Raw genomic sequence first — 19250 nt, 5'->3', positions numbered from 1 at the left:
ACAATGAACATAATCATTCATTTTCAATCACAATTAAAACTTGAACTTACGGTTACATATTTTTATAATTTTCTTAAATCATTGTATTGCAAAGGGAGGGGGGAGAATTTATCCTCGGAACATAGCGAAGTGCGCCACTGCTATGCCCCCCTGCGAGTTATTTAAGGGTCCTTTTCCGGTGAAGGAAGCCGGCGCTGACTTCCACAGGAGCAAACCTACCGCGATGACGGGGAAGGTGAACTGACAGAATCGAAATAAGTACAAGGAGGCGATCCCTTTTATTTACGCCAATAAAAGTTACAGCTACGGTTTCTTACAAACGAAATGGTGAGCGCGCTCGCTCAATCCTCAATACGCGACAACAAACGGCGATTAGGAGCGTGATCGCTCAACTATTATACGCGACAAATATACAATGATTAGAAGCGGATTCGCTCAACTAATAATCGCGACAACTCAATTCGCGGCGTTGTACCGGGCGAGAGCTGGTACGTGAGAGAGAGATCCGCAAAATAATGAGGGAACAAACCCACCGGGTGGCTCCTCCCGCGGCTCGCTGGTGGAAAGCCGACGACGGCGAAATCGCAGTCCGGCTGGCAGCGGGGCTCGCTGGATCACCGGCGGCGGCTGGTTGGCAGCTAGCGGCCGGGATCGGCTTCTCGATCGCCTTATGATGATCGCTGAAGGGCTGCTCGAACAGCAGCCGGAGATCTGCCACACTAAGACTTCTCTCGTCCTGGGGTTCCTCTCTCCTGGCGCGTCGTCTCAGACTTCTCTCACGCCGTGACCTCCTTAACGTACGGTCACTCTCCAACTGTCCTCAATCTCTCCCGCTCTCATAATTCTCGCGGCGCGAGCCGCGCTTTTCGCGTTCTCGCCTATTCTTCTTCCTCTCTCGCTCTCTCTCACGCTCTTCGCGCTCTCGCTTCTTCTCGCACCGTCTTCTTCGCCAGTCGCGCTCTCCCCTCTCCAGGCCCTGCAACAACACGAGCGCGTGAATGCCATGTCAACCATAGCCACGCTCGGCCGCTACATCCGTGCGAGGAGAGTGCCGCACACAGGGTTAGCGAGCATCGCTATCAGCCCTGTCACAGCCCCCCGCTAAGCCACGGGAGCCGGAGGCACCCGAGGGTTACCCCACGCAACTCCCCTAGCCCGGACACAAGGCCGAGGTTTTGACTAAAACACATGTATCAGTACGAGAACATAAAACAAAATAAAACCAAATAAAACAAACAACGGTTCGCCAATGCTAAAAAAAAAGAAACCAAATATAGCACAATCACGAAAATAAAATCAATATAGCTAAAAAAAAATAAAATGAACATAATTATTAGTGTCATCCATGCTGGTACCTTAATCACCCTGCGCGTCTTCCTGAGCTGCGCTACGGCTTAACGCCCAGGCGGCGAGCTCGCGCGCCTGGCGTTCCGCCCTCGCAACTTCTTCGCGCTGGGATGGTGTGAGTCTCGCCATCTTAGCCAGAATTGCCGCGACAGGATCCCGTTCTCGAGTACCATGCTCAACCTGACGCTGCCGATGCGTCGGCTCGCTTGCGCGACGATCGACGCTCTGAGGCCGCGGCTGCGATCTCGCTGACGCTGCCTCAGCCCCTCTCGCCTCGCGCATCTCGCGACGACGGCGCACCCTAACTCCTGCTCGCGGAGCAGGCACGCGTGTTCCATCAGGGAACACACGATACCTGTCCTTGCCCTTTCCCACGTTGTATGGCTTAGCCGGCCGCTCAGCCACCACTTCCGAAGGTCCTGGAGTCAGCGCTTGATCCGCTACCTGCGAGTCCGCCGACACCGCATCCTCCACGGTCGTCCCGCGATCTTCGCTCTGCGAACCGGCAACCGAACCCGACGCGTTGTGACTATCAATCACCTCCGCTATCGGAGACAGATTTTGGGGCTCCCGCGGTAGCACTGGTAACTCCCACGTCACGTCCCGCTCCATAGGGGTACTATGAGCCACCGGAGCAACGGTTAGAAACCCGGGCTCATAACCCCCGAAATCCGGCGTTTTTTTATTGCGACGTCTCTTTTTGGAAGTACCGTAGCGTTCCGCCGCTTCCTCCTTCCGGAGCTCCTGCAGGTACTCCGGCGGCGGCGCCCCGCTTGAGCCAGCGCGAGCCGCTGTACTCGGCGGCATCCGGGCCCCTGAATCCTGGCGATCAGATGTGGACGAGGTCTCCGCTATCCCGAATCGCAGCGGACGCTGCGGCAGCAGGTCTCGCGGCGTTATGAGCTCGTCCACCACCGACCCGAATCGTCCGCGCAGCTCATCTCGCCGTTCCCGAGTTGGGATTCCGCGTCGGACCTCTGCGATAACCAACGGCGAAATCGACTCGCGACCCTCCCACACACTCGGCGAACTCGCCCCTGTGGTGAGTGGTCGCGTATCCACCAGCAGGATCTGGCCCCGCGGCTCCGCCATCGCGACTTCATTGCTAAATCCGTGCCTCACCGACGGCTTTACCATATTGACACGGGGATCCAGCGCGCGCTCCGCGTCTCTCGCCCTCGCATCGGCGGCCGCGGCGGCAGCAGCGACAGCGGCACTACAACCCGGCACACGGACAGCGCTGCCCGTGCTCGACTGCCCCACCGCGATTCGCGCATCCGCGACGACCACCTCGGTCCCCGTGTCGGGCAGGAGTTCGGCGACTTCGCCCTCACTCCGCCTCGACGTATCCTCACTCGCGGTTCTACTAGCGTCTACCAACGCGATCTCTGGCCGAGCCATTTCCACTGATTCCGGCGCCACACCTTCCAGCGTATGCATCGCTGTGTCCTCTGTAATAAAATTCCATATAAAATTAGCAAATAATTCCGGAAACGCATGACTATTGTTTCGTATCGCCATGATAGTCCCGTCATCAATAGTCCTGTCTTCGGCTAATTACACTCACACACAACAATCACTCCACACAGTAACATCTACTTTCAGCTGTCCCTACCCGCATTACGCGGAGGTATGTACCTCTTAAGTTCGGACACGTGAACCATTGGTACCTGTTTCTTATTGTCCGTGGTTAAAATATACACTCCTGGCGAAACCACACGCAAAATTTTATACGGGCCTATGAACTTCAGATCTAACTTAGCATTTCTCCCAGCGCTTGCACTTGATAACATATGCGCGCGTCTCAAAACTAAGTCCCCGACCGAAAATTCCGCTTCACGCCGTTTCCTATCATAATGCTTCTTCTGCCGGGTCTGCGCTTCCTCAATATGCTTGATAACCAAGTCGCGCAGCGCGTCGAGCCTCGCCATTTGCTCGCTCCAATCTTTGATTGACGAGCGGATGATCGGCGCTCGCGCTTCCACTTCGCGTCGCAGACTCTTAGCTTGCTGCGGCTCACGCCCGAAGTTTAGGAACGCCGGCGAGACTTTCGTACTCGCCTGGATTGTTGTGTTCATTGCTTGTCTGAATTCATGCAAATATTTATCCCAATTTCTGTGGTCCTGATCCACGAAAATCGCCACCATCAGCTTCAGCGTCTTAATCGCTCGTTCGGCGAAGTTCGCCTGCTGATGGTATGGCGGACAGAGTACCTGTTCGATTTTGTACTCGTCCAACATCGCTCGAAATTCGTTTCCACAGAAATTCTTACCATTATCCGTGACTAAGTAGCTCGGAACCACCCATCTAAATAAAATCAGTTCCACAAGAGCTTGCGCAAGAGCTTTCCCTGTAGCCGACACGAGAGGCTTAAACTCCACGTATTTCGTAAATAAGTCCTGAAATACGACTAGATACTTAAACCTATTCTTGCTTCTTGGCAGTTCAATTACATCCGCCGCTACCACTAGCCATGGTCGTTCGACTACACGTCTGCTCATCAATCCCATCGGTAGCTTCTGTTCGATCTTGTACTTCTGGCATTCCTCACATGAACGCACGAACTCCGTGATATCGTGATACATCCCATGCCAGGAGTACTCCCTCGCAACCCTATCATACGTTTTATCCCTACCGAAATGTCCTGCCGATGGCTCGCAGTGTGCGTCTCGCATCACTCGAGCCCTATGCTCTAGCGGTACTACTAAGCGCCAACATTGCTCGCGATTTGTGACTGGATCGAATAGTCTATCGGAAGAGAATCTATACAACATTCCGTCCTCTACTCGCCAATTTCGGAATTTATCCGGTCTCGCAAGCACATCTCTCATGCGCTGTAAGTAGTCTGGGTCCGTAATGGTTGCGAATGACGCTACCTCCTCGCCGTCCTCATACGCGCGCGATAACGCGTCCGGCGTATGATGTAGGCGACCCTTCCTATACACAATCTCAAAATCGTATTGCTGAAGCTCTAGAATCCATCTCGCGAGTTTACCTGCGGGCTCTTTCTTATTCCGCAGCCACGTGAGCGCTGTGTGATCAGTAACCACCACGAAATGCGTTCCCTTAACGTACGGGCGGAATTTCTTTATGCCCATTATTACTGCCGCGCACTCCAGTTCTGATACCGAGTAATTTCGCTCATGCGTGTTGAGCATCCTGCTCGCGTAGCAGATGGGGTGCTCGAAACCGTCCGCGTCCTTCTGCATCAAACACGCTCCCAGCGCATATGACGACGCATCGCAATGGATATAGAACGTTTTCGCAAAGTCGGGTCTCGCCAGCACTGGCGCTTCCGTTAGCGCCTTCTTCAGTTTTTTAAATGCTTCGGCCTGCTCCGATCCCCAATGCCAGCGTTCGCTTTTGCGCGTGAGCTTCGTTAGCGGCACTTTCATTTCGCTCTCGTGCTCAATAAATCGCGCATACCATCCGCACATGCCGAGGAAGCGTCGCAGTTGTTTGACATTTCTGGGCTGAGGAAACTCAACTACCGGCTGGATCCGGTCTGCGTCAGGTCGCAGCCCCTGGCTATCCAGACGGTATCCCAAAAATGTCACCTCCGAGCATCCGAATTCACATTTCCCTACGTTTACCTCGAGTCCCGCGTTAACCAGTCTTTCCAATGCCCGCTCGAGCCACACCAGATGATCGCTAAAAGTCTCGGTCACGACTATCACGTCGTCGAGATATTTAAATACAAACGGCTCAAATTCCGGACCGAATAGCGCATCCATCAGACGCATGAATGTTGCCGGCGCGTTTATCAACCCGAAGATCATATAATTGCATTCAAACAGGCCCATCCCTGGAACCGCAAATGCCGTATACTTCTTGCTTTCCTCGCTCAACGGTACCTGTAGATATGCGTTTTTCAAATCGATCTTCGAAATAAATCGCGCCCCTCGCAAACGATCAAGGATCGCATCGATACTCGGCATCGGGTATGCGTCTGCCCTTGTCGCTTTATTCACCGGTCTAAGATCGATACACATTCGATTTGTGCCGTCCTGCTTCTTCACGATCACCGGCGCGCTGCTCCAATCGCTAGTCGACCTTCGAATCAACCCGGATTCCAACCACCTTTTCGTTTCGCCGCGCATAAAGTCCATTACCTGCGGCGAGTATCGCCTCAAAGGGGTCTTCATCAGCCGCGCACCCTGCACGTCTATTTCGTGCCGAATTAAATGCGTGCATGCCGGCGATTTCTCGGGCACAATCCGCCGCACTAGCTGCTCTATCACCTCGCGCTGCGAAGGTCGCAACTCAGAAAGTCCAGCGACCTCGGCCCTGACGCGAGCACGCGTGAATCCCGAGTCGCTCGGAAATTCCACCCTCTCGCGTTTTAACTCCGCAAACGAGTGCCACGGGCCATTCCTTATATGCCAACGCCTTTCCGCATGCTCCGTGCCAATACCGAAGCCCTCGATGATGTCCATCCCGACTATCATATCGTACTGTATTGGCGCGTCCACGACTCGCGTTTCTACCTCGCGCATTACTCCGTCAATTTCAATTCTAAGACGAAGTTCCCCTATAATTTTCGCTTTTGCTCCCGCGAAACCAAACAATGCCACATCGCACGGCTCTATGTGGTCCACAAACTCTCTTCGTACGCGCGATCCTACGATGGTCAGCATCGCCCCAGAATCGTAAAGCGCATTATACGGTCTCCCCGCGATGTGCACTACCAAAAGCGCGCGGTTTTCCACGGCGTCCGCCTTCGGTTCACCCATGCACACGCGCACGCATAAGCGCGAGACTTCCTCGCTGGCTCCAGTATCCGCGTTTCCCACCGATTCCTTACGCATCGGTTCACGCCCTGGTCCGCCTAACGCTCCCGGCAAAGATGCTTTCACCGCAACCGTACCGCTCAGCACCATGAATTCGTTCGACGAGGTGACAGATCGCGACGACGTCTCGTCTACACTGCCAGGGTCGTCTACCTCTCGTCTCATGTCGTGCTGACCCGGTTTCGCGGCCTGAGCCTGCTCCGGGACCTGTAGTACGCGCTTCGCACCTACTCCCGGACTGCTCAAAGACCGCGTGGTTTCCACGGTTTCCCTCGAGTTTCGAATACCATCGTCCGATACTGGCGTTGCCGTCAAATCCTTCCCGATTGACCCGCGCCTATCCCTCGGACACCCTTGGATATTCTCTCGGTCTGCATTCAGCGTTTGCGCAGCCTGTCTCTCATTCTCGCGCGTCGACTCGGTCTCACGCATCCTCAGCCACTGCTCATTAAACCCAGTCCAATCGAACGTCTTCCTTACACTCTCCGTTTCGCGTCCTGTGTACTCGCGATATTCTGGAGTACTTGGCCGCGCGCCGCTCGCGTCTTCACCTCGCGGATGCTCTGATCGACGTGTTTCAGTCAGTCTGCGGTACTGCGCGAGTCCGCCCTCTAACAATCTATTAAACGCGATCTCACCCGGATGAAGTGCCCTATCATGCGACTCTACGCAGGGCCCGCTGGGCGCGCGGAGCCCGCGTTGGAGTTTCCCATCGCCCTGATCCATCTTCGGCATTCCGGGCATATTTCAAGGGTTCCACTATCCGAACCGCAACCTTGGCACCTTCGCGAGGCTCGCGTCCCCAACGTACACTTGTTGGCATAGTGACCGAGCCGCTGGCATTTATAGCAGCGCACTGGGCCCTTATCCTCGCCGCGTCTCGCAGCTTGGTTAACACCCGCGCTACCGCCTGCCTCAGCGGCTGCTGGCCCACCCGCGGCCTGTTGCGGAATCCGCGCATCCTGCGGGCTCGCGCACTCAGATTTACGGTGTCCGCGCCCCCCGCATTTATAGCATACGCCCTGGAACGCTGCTCCGCCGGCTGCGTTACTCGCCGCCGGGGCTGCGCTTCCCGATGGCGTCCCGCCGCGCGTCCGCAGCAGCCGCGACAACGCAGCCACTACATCTGTCGGCAACATGTCTGGCGAAGCCGCCGGATCCTGTTGTGACGGGCTTTCCTTGCTCGGACCTCCGTTGTCGCTTCCAGACTTCGACGCCGGCCTTGCCGTCCTACCACGTTGATCTTTCCCCCTCGCAGACTGGACAGACGCGACAGACTCTTTTACCGCAGGGCCCGCGTTTCTGATACCCGGTTTCGCATTCTCGTTCGCCGTATTTCCTCGGTACGCTACTTCCGGCATCAATGATTCTTGCGGCGTAGGAGGCGGCCGATACACATCATCGATGTCGCGCCGACGTTCAAATTTCTCTCCCCACGCACGCAGCTCTGCCAACGTTTTAACCTTCTTCGACCTGATAAACTTCCGCAGCGTCGGATATAGATTAATTTTTATCAGCTCGAGCTGTCGCCGCTCCGAGAGTCCCGGCTCCAGCCTACCCGCAATATACAGAAAAGCTGTAAGATACTGGCCCAGCGGCTCACCCTCGCCCTAAGTACGACGGCGCAGCGCGTCATATACGTCCTTGCGCGAGCGTCGCGGGCAAAACTGTCGTCGAAACTCATCCTTGAATTCGCGCAGCGTTCGCCAACTCGGACGATTTGTCTCCCACCAGAGCATCATTTCCGAGCTTACGAACGCGGTCATCAAAGCCGACAACATCTCCGCGTCGCGAAATCTATAAAAAGCTTGCACTTCGTGCAGTCGCTGGAGGAATTGTTCCGCCGTCAGCCCGCCCTTTTTAGTGAATACCACCGACCAGTTTTTCAACGCTGACACCGCATCTGCCGGCCGGCCATCGATATAACGAGCTTTTGGCCTTCCTACGCACCTATCGTCATCCGAGTCATACTTCCACGCTTCATCGTCCTCGAGCGCTAAGTCATAACTCGCTTCGTCGGACTCTGAGTGCTCTGACTCCTCCTCTTCGTCTTTGTACTGACGCATTTTCATCGCGGCATTTCTCGTCGGTGCCGGGCGCTCATTCTCGCGCGCCCGGGCGTTCAGCCGCGCAGACTCGCGCCTCGCCACGGGCCTCGCGTTGAGCGTTCCACGCGCCGGAGTACTGGTGTCATTTGGGCCGCGCGCCCGCTCATACTCTAGTGCGTTATTCATCTCGCCCTGGCCCACGATGTTTCGTGCTTCGCGCGCCGGCAATGTCTCTCGCACTAGCCAAATTAAGCTAACCGCGCGCCGCCATATCGACGGCTCCTGCCCATGAAAGCTCGTCGGTCGCTGCTGTCCGCGCACCCGCGCCGTCTCGGTCTGTCCGTCGGCGAGACCCTCTGGTCGCGCGTGGCCCACCGGTGCCGACCGATTCAGCGCCGACCTCACATTTGTTCCCAGCGGCTTCTCGTTCGCAGTGATACCGTCGGTTACGCGAATACGCGTTTCCGACGGCTCCGCGTCGCCGCGTTGTGAGTGCTCGACCATCGTCCGCCGCGCGATCACCGCTGCGCGCACCGCCGCCTCCCAAGCTTCTAACAACGCGCCATCCCACGCCGCTGACGCGAGCGTCGCGTCAACGGTAATCGGGATTTCACCCGCTACGTAGTCCTCTGTTTTTACCGGGGGCTCCGATTCGTGCCGCGCGCTAAATAAAAATACGCGAAATGCCCTATCCTGCACGGACGCTGTTGTCCCCTCCGTCGCGAGACTCTGGGCCGCCATCCATGCTAGCAGGTCGCTTAAACGTGTCTCGCGCACGCGTTCCCATAGTTCCTTTATCTCCGGCGTTCTCATAACTCGTCGCCTAAAGGTTTCCGGTCGCGCGCGCGACTCGCCTGGCTTCGGCCGTTTCGGCGACCTTGCCAAAGTCATCGTTTTACACGCTTAGTCCGGCGTAAACAAACAGACCCGCTAAGGGTTGCTCTGCGACTTGCAACAGTTATCCGTGCGCGCGCTAAGTCTCTTAACAGCGATGACTTTGGTGCGAACACGCAACACAACGTCTTAATCGCTTAATCCCTACAAACTTAAATTCAAACAGCCAGAAGTGATGATACCAATCGTACGATTCAATCACACAACACACATTACAAACCAATCACGCACATTAGCCAAAACACCAGGCTCGCCTCGTCGCACCGAACTCCAGGCTATATTTCAAATTACCAGCGCTAATCGCGCAATGTAAACAAAGTGACTCTCGCTGTTGCCCTTCTTGGAACGTTCGGACTCTGGCGTAACTCGAGCCTAGCGTGTTGACGACATCGCAACAAAGAAATTTTAATTTCAAAATACAATTCTGGCCTCTCTCAGCGTCTCACCGGTACTTACCCGCAACTCAGCGAACTCGCCGAAAACGCACAAGTCGACCAAAATACCGCACTGCCTCTGACACAATGAAAACGCGATTTTCCAAACCGCACTCGCGATCACCTTCACCTCCCGTCAAACAAAGCGATGCGAAAGATTTTCCCGCCGAAAGAACACAAGGGATGCCATGCAAAGGGGGGGGGGGGAATTTATCCTCGGAACATAGCGAAGTGCGCCACTGCTATGCCCCCCTGCGAGTTATTTAAGGGTCCTTTTCCGGTGAAGGAAGCTGGCGCTGACTTCCACAGGAGCAAACCTACCGCGATGACGGGGAAGGTGAACTGACAGAATCGAAATAAGTACAAGGAGGCGATCCCTTTTATTTACGCCAATAAAAGTTACAGCTACGGTTTCTTACAAACGAAATGGTGAGCGCGCTCGCTCAATCCTCAAAACGCGACAACAAACGGCGATTAGGAGCGTGATCGCTCAACTATTATACGCGACAAATATACAATGATTAGGAGCGGATTCGCTCAACTAATAATCGTGACAACTCAATTCGCGGCGTTGTACCGGGCGAGAGCTGGTACGTGAGAGAGAGATCCGCAAAATAATGAGGGAACAAACCCACCGGGTGGCTTCTCCCGCGGCTCGCTGGTGGAAAGCCGACGACGGCGAAATCGCAGTCCGGCTGGCAGCGGGGCTCGCTGGATCACCGGCGGCGGCTGGTTGGCAGCTAGCAGCCGGGATCGGCTTCTCGATCGCCTTATGATGATCGCTGAAGGGCTGCTCGAACAGCAGCCGGAGATCTGCCACACGAAGACTTCTCTCGTCCTGGGGTTCCTCTCTCCTGGCGCGTCGTCTCAGACTTCTCTCGCGCCGTGACCTCCTTAACGTACGGTCACTCTCCAACTGTCCTCAATCTCTCCCGCTCTCATAATTCTCGCGGCGCGAGCCGCGCTTTCCGCGTTCTCGCCTATTCTTCTTCCTCTCTCGCTCTCTCTCACGCTCTTCGCGCTCTCGCTTCTTCTCGCACCGTCTTCTCCGCCAGTCGCGCTCTCCCCTCTCCAGGCCCTGCAACGACACGAGCGCGTGAATGCCATGTCAACCATAGCCATGCTCGGCCGCTACATCCGTGCGAGGAGAGTGCCGTACACAGGGTTAGCGAGCATCGCTATCAGCCCTGTCACAGTATTAATATGTAATGATAACAATTTAAGATTAAAAATGATTTATTACAAAAAATTTATAACGACTTGAGTAGAAAACATTCTTGTTAACAGGAATGGTTATATTATAAAATATTAGAAGCGATTTAATACAACTGTATTAAAAATAAATGTATTAATTGTGTATGTCATATTTATACATTGCACATTTTATGATGATTACATTCACCTGCATTCCTGTTATATAATAAATTGTATTATTAATGAAAGAACGAGTGTGATATAATTTACGTATAAAGAAAATAAAAGATTTAATGAAATATATTTTTCTGTTTATTTTAAAAACACCTTAGAGTATTAAATCAATTTTAGGAGTACATTTTTAATAAATATTAAAATATAATATTGTACATAAAACATGGCTAGTTCTTTTTAATCGTTACCTAAAATTCATCGCTTGAAGATTCCAGTAAACTATCATCAAAAATTTCTTTATTCTGGTTAGTTTCGTCTTGGATGTTCACAGAGTAATTAAAGATATCTGGAATGCAGTCGCCCGATGTATTACCATTACCAGGTATTGTAGCCACATCTAGGTTTGATGTACCAGGCAAAGAGTTTACATTTACGAGTGTACGATCAAGAGTTTATGGGTCACTTAATTCAATATTCTTGTTAACAAATTTCGGTCTTTTAGGTTTCTTTAGATATGCCACTTTAGATATATGACATATTCACGAAAGCTTGCTATTTCTATAGCTCCGTTATATTTCTTCCATTGACCTTTAGTTAAAGACTTCTCATAATAAATTTGGAGCCAATGCTCTATAATAAGCTGAAAAATGTGAAAAAATTTTAGTATTTTTTATAATTTTTATATTTTTAAATAGATTGTTATATATTTTTTAAAACTATTTTATATTTTTCAATTATTTTGTACATTAAATTATCTTCTATATTTTTTTATCAATTACAATTTCTTTTTAAATAAATTTATTTGATTCATAATTACCACTACAAGCATTCAACTTGGTGGCATCTAATTTTTCCGGCGCAAATGACTCTTCCTAAATCTCATTTAATTCATTTTCCGTTATTTCCAAATTATTGTCTTCTTAATTGTTCATTTCTTTCTCTTTCTTCAAATTTCCTCGCGTTTTGTTACTAATACGACCAGTTATAGTGCTCTTTGTAAAGTTGGTGATCCAAATACAATGACTAAAAGATTACCTACAAACGCTGATGAAGTAGTGGAACTTGCTATCAAATTATCATTTTCAGAACGTGTTATGTACATTTTTCAACCGAGATGAATCTACGTAGAAATAAATGATTAGCTTTAAATATGAATTAACATTTTAGATTTTAATGCTTTTCAATATATTTACGTTTCCATGTTCATCTTCAAATCCGCATGACAAATTGTTTAATTGAGGATCTATTGATCCGTCTGATTCATCAATAGCTTTTCCTTGCTGTGCTAACACTGCAAAATCAGTTAAGTTTTTATATGAACAAATAAATTTCCGCATATGCTTGTTAGAAATAAAGCACACAATCATAAATATACCAATTTCGTACGTAATAATATCATTTAATTTTTTTTATTCTCAAAATGTCTAAGGTGTAACGGTGTATGTTGGTCATGGCCTACACCGTGTATTCCTTCTCTCTCTCCAAGCAAGGGCTCATGGCGGGCATCTGACGCACGTGTATTTTCGTGCCTGATGCCAGCTTCTGTTTTAGCATCGGTTTCTCTTCCACAAGCAAGAAAGAGAGAGCAGCAGCAGTACCAGTGAACAGGAGCGCGCAACAACATGAGCTCCCGTCAGTCACCGATGGAGAGAGAGAGAGAGAGAGAGAGAATGCAGCTATGGTGCGGCTAGGCGTGCGGTACTGGCCACTTAGCGGTGCCGCGTGCCGCCGATTAGGCAAGTGAGTGATGAGGGAGGCGTGACAAGCAGTCTCTCATGCATTAGTAGTCTTTAGACGTCTTTCGCTAGCATTAGGCGAGTGACCTCGCCAGCGATAGTGCAGCAGTCCAGCGTAGTGGGATAGTATTTTGAGCCAGCCTTTGTCCACCAGCCGCGCCATAATCCACGAAGTCTCCAGTCGGCGAAAAGATCCACATGCCAGCCCACTGGACTTCGCCGATTCATCAGGTCATCCTCTCTCCTCTTGTCTTTCTCTCTTAATCAGTTTTACCTTTAAGACTACTCGACACTTGTGCGCTGTGCCAGGCTCTCGTGGGCCAGCACAGCTACTTTAGTTATCAATTTTCCCTTCAATTTATTTATTGTGTTTCAAGTCGGTAATGAGATGGCAAGGCGCTCACATGCCGGCTGTCTCATTTAGTTATTAAGGATTAGTGTATAGTAGGTTAAGGTATGTGAAAAAGTGTTTCAACCGTTAACGCTCGAGGTAGCGTTTTGTAATAAATTTGAATTCGTTTAAGACAAGGAGAGTAGTCATTATGGTCACCTTTCCCCTTTTGCCTTGCCGGGAGCGATATACCACCTCCCTTGCCTCCTCCTTAAACGATTCGGTAATAGCGGGAAGGAATTGCCGACCACGGACGGCCGACGCTATTACAAAGAAAGAACGATGGATACGTAACTACTCAGATCAGAAAATCCGTCAACTTGTTATTGATTCAAATTATAGAAACACTATTATAGAGTTTAATAAAGTCGTACTTCTACCCCATGTACTTGACTTCAACAATTCGAAATTTGCGCGTTAGCCAAAGTATGTAGTCATATTTAAAATTCGTCGCGATTAAATTTCCCATGACTTCACAATATTTTCAATAATTATTTTTTCGGGTTTGAAGCTGTGAAGGATTACGAAATCCGTATCTTATTTTTATAGCATGCAACGGTAGTCGATTCGATTAATCGATCCGTTCGCGATTCGGTGGCACTCGCGATGCTACAGCGAACGATTAAGAGAAAGAGAGGGAGAGCGCGAGAGTTTAAAGTTTTCAGTTAAGCCTCAGCTGTTACTTATGGTAGAGTACCGCCAAATTAGATATGCACAGTATTTCGCCGTTTTCCATAATAAAAGTTTATTATCATAGTTATTAATTTTTATGGGACAGCTGAAGGGGTTCAATTAAAATAATGAACGTTTTTGGAGGGTTCAATTAGAAATATTGCGAATGGTATTTTTTTTTTCACTGTCCATTACACTTTACATGCTAGGGTAAGGGGGGTATCTTTCGGCCAGAAAAAGACTAGTTTATTTGAATTAAACGTTATTAATTTTATTCGCCGCATTACGTCATTTTGTTTCCAATTAGTTTAACGGATATATTACGAATAAAATTTTAAACCAATTTCATCTAGGGGATTAGGTGGAATAAGCATTAGGTCACTCACACCTAAGATAGATCGAGCGTCACAAGTCAGGTGAGTTCAACTCTGTTGGAAAGAAGACACTGAAACGAAAGTATCAAACGTAAAGGCCAATACACGTATACTCAGACGTATTTAACGGAGCGGTGATTAGTCCTGCATCGTAGAAGTTTATGCTTTAATAAATTCTTATTGTACTAGCTAAACCACCCTGTTCCAAGCACTTTAATAAAGTTGTTACTTCAGTTTCAAATGATTTTTATTTTTAATACTGTTAGCCATATTACTTCCACAACGCGATTACTAAAAAAAACTACTAATTACTAATTAATTACATGAAAAATGATATGAACGTGGTGTGAAATCCTGGCATAAAAAATAGTAAAGTGAATGACCGTTTTATAAGAAATATTGCCAAAAATTGCAGAAAAAAGTTAATTTTTTCAGACGTTAATGAAAATCCACAAATCCTAACAAATTACCGCTAGTTAAAAATTTGTACAAGTTTCAATTTTTTTTAGTTTTATTTCAGATTTTTTATAATATTAATAGGTTCAATTAATTAAATAATTAGGGTATTATTGTTACAAGTCAAAAATTCGAAACATACAAGCATATAGGTACTGCAACGGTAGTCGATTCAATTAATCGAACCGTTCGCGATTCTGATTTTCGCGCGTTAGTTCTAAGTATTGAGAGAGAGAGGGGGCGCTCGATCTTTCAAATTAGCAGTTACGTCTCAGCTGTTGTGACAAGTAGATATCGCCGAAGTTATTTGCACTGTTTTTTCTAGCCGAGTAATAGTTTTCCTGGGACAATTTCGTGCGTGAGTGTGATAGCGATATTACAGCAAGTACGGGGCTTCGGAAGCAGTTTGCAGCTGATAAGCAGAGTGAGGCAGCGCAGCCAATTATTCAAAGGACAGAGGCAGTTGATATTTTGCTGACATCAACAATTACGGCTGATCACCGTAATTGCACCGCAGGGTAGGTGCACCTCCCTTTATTATCGCGTGTCAAAATATATTTATTATTTTGTTCAGCCGCGTTAGCGTTGATAATTTTGTATTCGCGCCGAGCGTTAGATCGCGCCAATTTTCGTATTTTCTCTCTCTTTCTCACCGAAAGTTATTTAATTGTAAATCCTGTTCGCGTGCGTCAGTCTTTCGGCCCGACAAAGACTGTAGTAATTTTTATTAATAAAATCTATAAAAGTTATTCGCCGATTTCGTCATATGATTTCTCCTAGTAGTTTAAACAATTGAAATAGGCTTAAGTTTTAATCCGATCATAGCTAGGGGATTAAGTGTATTAGGAGCAAAGTCGATTTCACTTGAAACTCATCGTGTGTCACAAGGCACGTGACTTAAGGTGAGTTCAACTCTGCTTGATCGAAGACAACCAAGTTAAGTCAGCTGACGTTAAGGCGAATACACGTACTAACATACGTGTTAACGGAGCGGCGGTTTGCTCTGCATCGTGGGAGTTTGCTCTTAAATAAATTTCTCATTTTGCAGGTTTACCCCCCCCCGTTACATGGCGCCCAACTGGTATTAAGACCCGTGTCGTGCGAATAGGATTGTGCGTCGAAGGTAATCGACGCACGAGAGAGAGAGAGACGATTGCGCGAGCGCTTAGGAAGGTTTGAGCGGGTGGTAGAGCGAGATCGTGAGCGGTACGCCCTCTGCTGGGGAAAAAACGAAACCACTTCGAACCTTTGGTTAAAAATTGTTAAGATTATTGTAAAAAGGGCCGAAAGCGATAATTATTGGTAGGTCGAAGTGATTTCAGATCGTACGGGAGAATCAGGTGTTAACCCATGTCAGCCACAGTTTGGTGGATAAAGGGGGGTTGGTAACACCTGATCTACGATAAAGCAGAGAGCGCGACCCAAGCGTGCAGTCCAAATATTAGCCAGGCGGGGCAAGCAAACAGCAGGCTGCGACCTTAGGTAGGATATTTTTATAATATTTATAGAAAGTTTGCGGAGACTGCACGCGCTCATAATCTCCTTTTAAAAGGCCTTATAAAAGGAGGCATTAAAAGTAGTAACACTAAATAGTGTACACCCCGCTCAGACCTTGGGTGATAGGAAGCGGTAGTGGTCGATTAGGCCGAAATTTTGAAACCTCAACCGCATCCTACACCCGTGCGGAGGCAAGATGGCTCTGTTGTCAGCTCAAATCGACAATTGGGCATTAGAGCTGACCTCCGCACAGCGCGAACATTATTTAGCGGATTTGGAACTGCGCAAGGATGGAAGTGTCATCCAACAGGCGGCTAGGCTTGGGAGATGGTTGCTGGGTGAGTACACCGCCACAGATTTCCAAGAGACCACGCACAGCAAAGAGGTAGCGGGGCGCAGGAGGCGATCCCGACAGGCGTGGCTCGACACAGTCTGTGACGAGTTGGAAAACTCCACCACGGATGATAACAGCAACCATCCCCTCAGGATCATCAATAGGGGGGGAATATCATTGACTGACATGTCAAGGACATTCACCTGCCCGGATGAGGACTCTGAGGGTGAAGCCAGCCGCCAAGAAGAGGATGAACTCATCCAGAAGGCCCTTAGCACGCAAGAGCAGGAGAAGGGGGAGAAGAGACAGTTTTTTCAGTTTTTTCAGTTTTTTTTAGTTTATTCAGTTTGTTTAGTTCGTTCAGTTCATTTAGTTCAATATTTTATAAAAAGGACCTTCATGTGTGTGGGAAAATATGTATAAAAAGTAAGTAAAAGAATTTAAATAAAAAACTTAAACTCTAATTTCTTTCATTTAATTTTTCTCTAATTTTCGGTTCATTTCTTTCCTCACTCTTTTCTTTCCTAGTTTCGCGTACGGGTTTTTTTTTATTTTAGATAGTTACACTCAATTGCCAAGCGTGTGGTCGAGTGCATATTAGATAAGCTCCCTATTACGTTATTTTATTGACAATAGTGTGGTAAAATAACGCGAAACATTACTATATTGCCAAGTGTGTGGTATAGTAAAGCTTCAATCCTCCGTCACCGAAAAGAGAATTTTCCGCGATAGTGGCAACGCACGTCCCGGTCATTGTCCGAAAGGATAGACCAAAAAGTGTGCCTGAGAAATGTCTCGTCAATCGATGTCACATTATCATAGCTTTTAATTTTTTTTGGGATAACTGAAGGGATTCAATTAAAATAATGAGCATTTTTTGAGCGTTCAATTAGAGATATTTCGAATATTTTTTTTTCACTGTTTATAATTTTTGCAGGCTGGGGTAAGGGGGGTGAATTATCCAGCTTAATTCCACCATTAACCTTAAAGTTCTAGCGTTTTAAGTGGTTACCTCAGGTACATCGGTAACTCAATTCGCGCTGAAAGATGATAAATAACCTATGCCTACCACTAGTGTGAAAGTACACGCAACTGTATGAGACCCAAGCCGCCATTCTATTCCGCCTGATTTCAGATATAATGTAAGAAACAAAAACGTTTCAAAAAAATTAAAAAAAATTTTTAATTATTGATATTCTTAACTTAATCCTAAGCTCTTGGACTCTTGAAGAACATATGTAACTTTTTTGTTTCATTTGGTGATAGTCGCCGCACTATGGACTATTTTTTTAATGTAAATAAATTAAATATCTCGGCTCAGAGTGAAGTGTCACGTCGACCCTCTTAAAAATTAGATCATAAGATCTAGTATCAGAACTTGCATGAGTTTATACGTATGAAAGAATAAAGACGTTTATGTAAAGTAACTTTTATTCAAATAAATATCATAATAATAATAAATAATTTTTGTTTTATTTTAATGGTAAAAGCCCCAACCTTCGCTCTCACCTGTGAGGTACTTCCATTTGAACATCATCACTTGTGAGTCCATAAGAACAAGTCGAAACCTGCTTTAGTAGAAACACCTGTGACTCATTTACCTCTCCACAATATATTTTATAATAAATTTATTGTACATACTTTATTGAAATAAAGATACATTTTTGTTACATTAAATAATAAATTGAAATCTACCAGCGCTATGATATTCAATCTGTAAATAATATTTTTGAACATGATCTAAAAGTAATATACTCGTATAAAGATCACAATGTTTCATGAAGGCTCTTTTAATAATATTACAATAAACCTTGCAGCAACTTTCCAAATAACATTTCAGTGGCTTTGGTTACACAGACATATAAATATTTCTGCAATATTTCAAGAAAACATAATGGAAACCTTTCAAACATTTCATGAAACCTTGCAGAAATATTGCGGCAAGATTTCGTGCTGTGTGGGTGGAAATTCACTTAATTTCAATTATATTCAACAACGTGAAAAATTGACAATAAAATTTTTATACGATTATTTCTACATGACTGAATTATACATGAACAATTTTAGAAAAAAGCTTGACTTATCACATAAAATGAAATTCCAGAGATTGATATCAAAGAATCATAACAAGAAACAACATAAATTGCAAAAGTTGGATAGAAAATTTAACAAACATTGATTATCCTAAAGAATTTTTTCAAATAATTTCACTTGGTTCAAAATTTTGTTACTCCACTGAGGTTTATAAACCACAAATATTAATTACTATAAAAAATGTAGAAGGGCTATTAGAAACAGACTATATAAAAACGACGTATGATAAACAAGATATCCGCAGTAAAATAACGAGAATATTAGAAACAGCTAATAAAATCGTAAAACATATATCTATTGAACAAAAAGAATTCAACAAAAAAATAAAAGCAACAAAAAATTTTCTGAAAATGTATCCAGATATAATGTTTACAAACGTAGACAAAGGTAATGTCACAGTAGTTATGTCGAAAAAAGAATATTTAGAAAAAATGAATACTTTATTAGATGATACGTAATATCACTTATATCAAAGTTAAATTAAACCCTCTGAAAAAATTAAAAGGAGACGTAAAAATAATTTTAAAAGATTGGAATGATAATGTTTTTCTGAATAAATATTGGCATAATAATGATTTGACTCAAACCGACACATCTATAGCAAAATGCTATGGATTACCAAAAATACAGAAAGAAAATGTGCCATTACGACCAATAATATCATTAATTAATAGCCCTACTCACAAATTAGCAAAATTCTTATAAAATGCTCTTAAAGCAGTTATAAATAAACCTAACTCTCACATTTTAAACAGTGGACAGTTAAAACATAAATTAAAAGATATTTTTATTCCAAATGATCAGGTTTTAATATC

The sequence above is a fragment of the Phymastichus coffea genome, unplaced genomic scaffold, assembly GCF_024137745.1.
Source record: "Phymastichus coffea isolate CEN01 unplaced genomic scaffold, Cenicafe_Pcof_1.1 PCOF00003, whole genome shotgun sequence".
Classification (NCBI taxonomy): domain Eukaryota; kingdom Metazoa; phylum Arthropoda; class Insecta; order Hymenoptera; family Eulophidae; genus Phymastichus; species Phymastichus coffea.
Note: the sequence above shows the minus strand (reverse complement) of the source record.